Here is a 5,899-nt window from a genome sequence, read left to right on the forward strand (position 1 = left end):
AATGTCATATGAAAATTTTGATAAGAAAATTTTATCGATTATGTGCTTAATTGTGGAATGGACCAACTTGCATAGAATGAAAAAATTGAATTCTAGTAGCTAGAATGATTAAATAGCTATGGAATTCAAAATTTGAGTTCCTTATACAATAACTAGACCATTAGAGAAAAGTTAGTAGATATTTTTGGTGATTCATCCATGGAAAAATTAGAAAAGGCTAAGGACTAAATTGGAAATGAGAAAAATTAAAAGATGATAACTAATCAAATAGAAATATCATCTTATTTTATATCATCTTCTTCCCAAAAAAATACGTGGAAACCCTAGGAAAGAGAAAATAAGCTTTCTTAGCTTAATTGGTGATAAACTGTAATTTATACATATTTTTATCCCATGCTTAGCAAATTTATGGATGATTGCTCCTTAGATTTGGTGAATTCGATGCTCCTAATCTTTTAAATTCATGTTTTATACTTAGGTGAGCATAAGAGAGTAAAAAGAGTGAGAAACAGGCTGAAAACAGAGAAAATGGACCAACATGTGAAATCAACATGACCTAGACTTCTATACACGGGCAAACCACATGCCCGTGTCTATTTAACAGCCTTGAACACGGATTGAAGAAATCGAACACGGGCGTGTTACACGGGCGTCTCCCTGTCAAGCCCAAGTTTAGTCCTATTCGGAAAAGGCCACTCTTGAGGGCTTTTAGGCATTCTAAAGCCTATTTAAACACACTAGAGGAGGATTAGAGGGGACACACAGAGTAGGAGGCAAGGAATTACTCGAGGAAAGCCGATTGATCCATCTCAGAAGCCAGATTCACCTTCAAAACTGAAGATCTCCCTTCAATTCCCTTTAAGATTTCTTGGGTTTTCTTTATGTTTTGTTATCATTATTCTTTTGTGATGTTTTCTTTCATAAATATGAACTAAACCCCCTAAATACCTAAGGGGAATCAAACTTAAGACGAATCTTGTTATTATTATTTGAATTATATGATAAAAATTTAACTTGTTCTTAATTATGAGTTCTTAATTATTGCTTTAATATTCCAGGATATTGATTCAAATGTTGATGTGCTTATTCAGAGGAGAAAAAGTTCCTGTCTAAGAGTAGATCTAACATAATTAAGCGGTGTTGATTGCACGCCTAGAGATAGGGAGACATAATTTTGCCGGATTAGGGTGAAACCTAATAAGGGAATCCATAGATTGAGTTAATGCAACACTAGGGGTTTTAATTAGAAAGAGATTTGAATTAATCAACCTAGGGTTAGATGTTGTTAGTCTCGAGAGAGATAATAATATAACTTAGGGATTTCTACAGATCAAGTCAAGTGAATAAATCGTCTGATTCAGAGTCAATAACAAGTGAAGTCTAGGTGGAGTTTTCCCTTAGGTATTGTCTAAACCATTAAGTTTTCCCAAAAGTTATTTCCCCAATCTACTTTCTGTGCATTCTTAGGTTAATAATTAGTTTAGATAAAACAAACCCCTTTATTTTTAGGCTAGATAATAAAAAGAAAGTTAATACTAGTACTTTTAGTTTCTTTGGGTTCGACATCTCGGTCTTGCCATAAGCTATACTACTGTTCGATAAGGTGCGCTTGCCTTTGTCATGATAATAGTTAGTTTTCAAGAACGGACATTCATAAATTATAAAAATTATCATGATTCATATCACATCATGTTTTTGGCGCCGTTGTCGGGGAACTAAGATATTAGGAACACTCGATTTTTATTACTTTAGCCATTTTACTTTTATTGCAATTTAAATTTTTATTTTCTTTTCTAATTTTTTGATTATTCGCTTCTGGCAGGTTTTTATAGTGCATGACTAGAAGAAACCCATCAGGACCATTACTTTTTTATAGTGAGATCGATCACACAGCTCGCAAAAATCGAAGAGAAATAAGGCGAAGCCTAAGATACACAGAGGAAGAGCAAGAGGACGATATTTCCACCACAACCGTGGAGATGGCTGAAAATCAGGAAAACCCGCTACCTTCTGCAATAGCTGCTGATCCAATAAATCAGAATCCTGCTCCATGCACTATGTATGATTATGCTAAACCTACTTTAACAGGAACTGAGTCAAGTATAGTTAAGCCTGCTGTTGTTGCAAATAATTTTGAACTGAAACCTATCATAATTCAAATGATCCAACAGTTTGTCCAGTTTGATGGTTTGCAGGACAAGGACCCAAACGCTCATTTGGCGAATTTCATAGAGTTTTGCGATACTTTTAAAATCAATGGCATTTCTGATGATGCCATTCACCTTCGGTTGTTTCCCTTTTCATTGAGGAACAAAGCTAAACAGTGGTTGAACTCATTACCACGAGGGTCAATCACTACTTGGGAACAAATGACCGAAAAGTTTTTACTTAAATATTTTCCGTCGGCTAAAATGACCAAATTAAGGAATGATATCTCTTCTTTTGTGCAGATGGATCTAGAAACACTCTATGATGCATGGGAGAGATACAAGGACCTCTTGAGAAGATGCCCTTACCATGGGCTGCCCTTATGGTTGCAGGTTCAAACATTTCACAATGGCCTGAATCCTTCGACTAAACAGATGATTGACGCAGCTGCTGGTGGGACTATCAATAATAAGACACCTGAGGAGGCTTATGAATTTATAGAGGAGATGTCACTGAAAAATTATCAGTGGCAAGTCATGAGGACAAAGCCGACGAAAGCAGCCGACATTTTTAATGCCGATTCAGTCACCATGCTCTCTAATCAGGTAAAACTTTTGAATAAAAAAATTGATGGTTTACTTAGCTCTTCACAGGTTCGCCCAGTAATGCAATACAATACAAATGGAGGTGGAACGAGCAATTCAGAATACCTACCTTATGGCCACAACATGGAACACGAGCAACTAAATTTATGGGTAATAATCTTTGACCTCAAAATAATCCTTATAATAACACTTATAATGTAGGTTGGAGGAACCACCCAAATTTCTCATAGGGAGGCCAAGGGAATCAGAGACCACAACATCCTCCAGGCTTCCAACAATAACTTTACCAGCAAGAGAAAAAGCCGAACCTTGAGGAGATGATGTCAAAATTTATTTCAGTAGTGGAAACCCGTTTTCAGAACACTGAAACTGCAATTAAAAATCTACAAGCGTCAATCCAAGGACTCGAGAATCAAATTGGGTAGTTGGCTAAGATGATTTCAGAAAGACCACCAGGAAGTTTACCTAGTAAAACCGAACCCAATCCAAAAGAGTATGTGAAAGCAGTTACACTAAGGAGTGGGAAGGTGTCAGCTGAATCCAAAAAGAAGCCACCACAAGAAGCTAAAAGAGACAAAGGAGAGGAGGAAAAACCCGAAAACAATAACAATCCAATGCCAAAGGAATATAAACTACCAATCCCATATCCAACAAAGTTGAAGAAAGATTGCATGGGTGCACAATTCGATAAATTTCTTGAACTTTTTAAACAACTGCATATTAACTTACCTTTTGTTAAAGCTATACCGCAGATGCCTACCTATGCAAAATTTTTAAAGGAGCTTCTAACAAACAAAAGAAAGTTTGAAGACTTATCCACAGTGGAACTTAATGAGGAGTGCTCGACCATACTCCAAAATAAACTGCCAACCAAACTGAAAGACCCAGGAAGTTTTACTATTCCCTGCTTAATTGATAGTTTGAATGTTGATAATGCATTAGCTGATTTAGGCGCTAGCATTAATTTGATGCCATATAAAATGTTTAAACAACTTGGTCTTGGGGAACCTAACCCCACTAGGATGAGTATTCAATTAGCTGATAAATCTGTTAAATATCCTAGGGGAATTTTAGAGGATGTACTTGTAAAAGTAGATAAATTTATATTCTATGTTGATTTCGTTGTGATTGACATGGATAAGGATGTTGAAGTGCCTTTAATCTTAGGTCGTCCATTTTTAGCCACTGCTAGGGCTGTTATTGATGTGGGTGATGGTAAATTGGTACTTAGAGTAGGTGACGAAGAGATTATCTTTAAAATTTATGATGCCATGAGATTTTCTAGGGAACAGAATGACTCATGTTATTTTATTGACTCTATTGATCATGCTACTCAAGATTCTTTTCAGGAAATCATACATAAGGACACGTTGGAACTGTGTCTTGCCCAAGGAGAGGAGGGGGATGATAATTTTGAGATAGGAACTGAACTGAATTCCAATGAAACCTCTCTAAGACCAGCAGAACATGAGGGTATTAAGGTAAATGATGAACTTAAGCAAAAACCCTCTATTGAAGAACCTCTCAAACTAGAACTTAAACAATTGCCGAATCACTTGAAATATGCATTCCTTGGAAATAACTCTACATTACCAATAATTATTGCGTCTAACTTGCAACCCAAAGAGAATGAAGAATTACTCCAAGTCTTAAGAGAGCATAAAAGGGCTATAGCTTGGAAAATTTTTGACATTAAAGGGATCAGTCCTTCTTTTTGCACCCATAAAATTTTAATGGAAGATGAATATAAGCCATGTGTGCAAGCCCAAAGACGACTAAACCCAAACATGAAGAAAGTTGTTAAAGCTGAGGTAATTAAAATCTTAGATGCTGGAATTATTTATCCTATTTCTGACAGTTCTTGGGTAAGTCCAGTGCAGGTTGTTCCTAAGAAAGGAGGCATGATTGTTGTAGCCAATGAGAAGAATAAATTAATCCCAACAAGGACAATCATAGGTTGGAGAGTTTGCATTGATTATAGGAACCTAAATGATGCAACGAGAAAAGATCACTTCCCCCTTCCATTCATTGGCCAAATTTTGGAAAGATTGTCAGGGCACATGTACTACTGCTTTTTAGACGGATTCTCTGGCTATTTTTAGATCCCAATAGCTCCTGAAGATCAAGAAAAGACGGCATTTACATGTCCATACGATACGTTTTCTTATCATAGAATGCCTTTTGGATTATGTAATGCTCCTGCTACTTTTCAGCGCTGCATGATTGCCATTTTTGACAAACTCGTAGAAGACGTCATGGAGGTACTTATGGATGATTTCTCGATTTTTGGTAACTCTTTCCATCTTTACCTTAAAAATTTAAAACGAGTGTTAATAAGATGTGAGGAAACAAACCTTGTGCTTAACTGAGAAAAATGTCACTTTATGGTTTAAGAAGGTATTGTGTTAGGACATAAAATTTCTAGTAAAGGGATTGAGGTTGATAAATCTAAAATTGAAACCATTGAAAAACTACCTCCCCCTATTCAGTTAAGGCTATTGAAGCTTTCTAGGACATGCTGGGTTTTATAGAAGATTTATTAAAGACTTTTCTAAAATAGTTAAGCCTTTGACTAAATTACTAGAAAAATATGTGCCTTTTAATTTCAATCAGGAATGTTTAGAAGCATTTAATACTTTAAAGGATAAACTGACTAAAGCTCCAATTATAATTGCACCTGATTGGAATTCACCTTTTGAACTAATGTGCGATGCGAGTGATTTTGCAGTAGGTGTAGTTTTGGTACAGCGAAGAGATAAACATTTTCAACCTATCTATTATGCTAGCAAAACTTTGACAGCCGCACAAGAAAACTACACCACTACAGAGAAAGAGCTGCTAGCTGTGGTTTTTGCATTCGATAAATTTAGGCCATATCTAATATTGCTAAAGTTGTTACTTATACTGACCATTCTGCTCTTTGCTACCTTTTGAGTAAAACTGATGCAAAACCTCGACTCATTCGATGGATTTTATTATTACAGGAATTTGACTTGGAAATTAAGGATAAGAAAGGAGCTGAAATTCTCACGGCTGACCATCTCTCCAAGCTTGAAAATTCAAGTATCAAAGAGTTAGACGATGTTGAAATAAATGATTCATTCCCTGAAGAGCAATTTTTTTCTATATTTGATTCTGAGGCACCT

The 5,899-nt window shown here is 35.9% G+C and overlaps 1 non-coding gene across 1 annotated transcript; it reads right to left on the reverse strand.

Moving 5' to 3' along the window:
• Window positions 1-2,417: 2,417 nt before the first annotated feature.
• LOC121231415 (small nucleolar RNA R71) lies at window positions 2,418-2,524 on the reverse strand. Its single transcript, XR_005929473.1, has one exon. It is a non-coding gene; the product is annotated as a small nucleolar RNA R71 (small nucleolar RNA).
• Between the last annotated feature and the right edge of the window lie 3,375 nt (window positions 2,525-5,899).

This window comes from Gossypium hirsutum, chromosome A06 (assembly GCF_007990345.1).
Source record: "Gossypium hirsutum isolate 1008001.06 chromosome A06, Gossypium_hirsutum_v2.1, whole genome shotgun sequence".
Lineage (NCBI taxonomy): Eukaryota > Viridiplantae > Streptophyta > Magnoliopsida > Malvales > Malvaceae > Gossypium > Gossypium hirsutum.